Source organism: Penaeus monodon, chromosome 21 (genome assembly GCF_015228065.2).
Source record: "Penaeus monodon isolate SGIC_2016 chromosome 21, NSTDA_Pmon_1, whole genome shotgun sequence".
In the NCBI taxonomy this organism is placed as follows: Eukaryota; Metazoa; Arthropoda; class Malacostraca; order Decapoda; family Penaeidae; genus Penaeus; species Penaeus monodon.
The window spans coordinates 36,285,502-36,285,770 of record NC_051406.1 but is presented as its reverse complement, the minus strand read 5'-3'; positions in this window follow the sequence as shown (position 1 = coordinate 36,285,770).

Genomic DNA, 269 nt, shown 5'->3' with positions numbered 1-269 from the left:
GGGCAGCCACCACATTTCTTCTTACCAGCAGACCGCGGCGCCGGTGCTTGTAGGGAACTTATTGAAAGTCACTTATCATAAACAAAAACATGTTGGTATTGTATCTTTACCTTTTTAAAACTAGCTGACAGTAGCGCAGGGAAGCTGTTACAAAATTACAAATAAAATACACTGAAAAATTTCAAAAGCCAACAGCATAGCATCCTGGAGAGCACTCAGCCCATCTTCCTTCGATTGCTAAATAAGGGATACTTTTTTTAGGCAAGTGA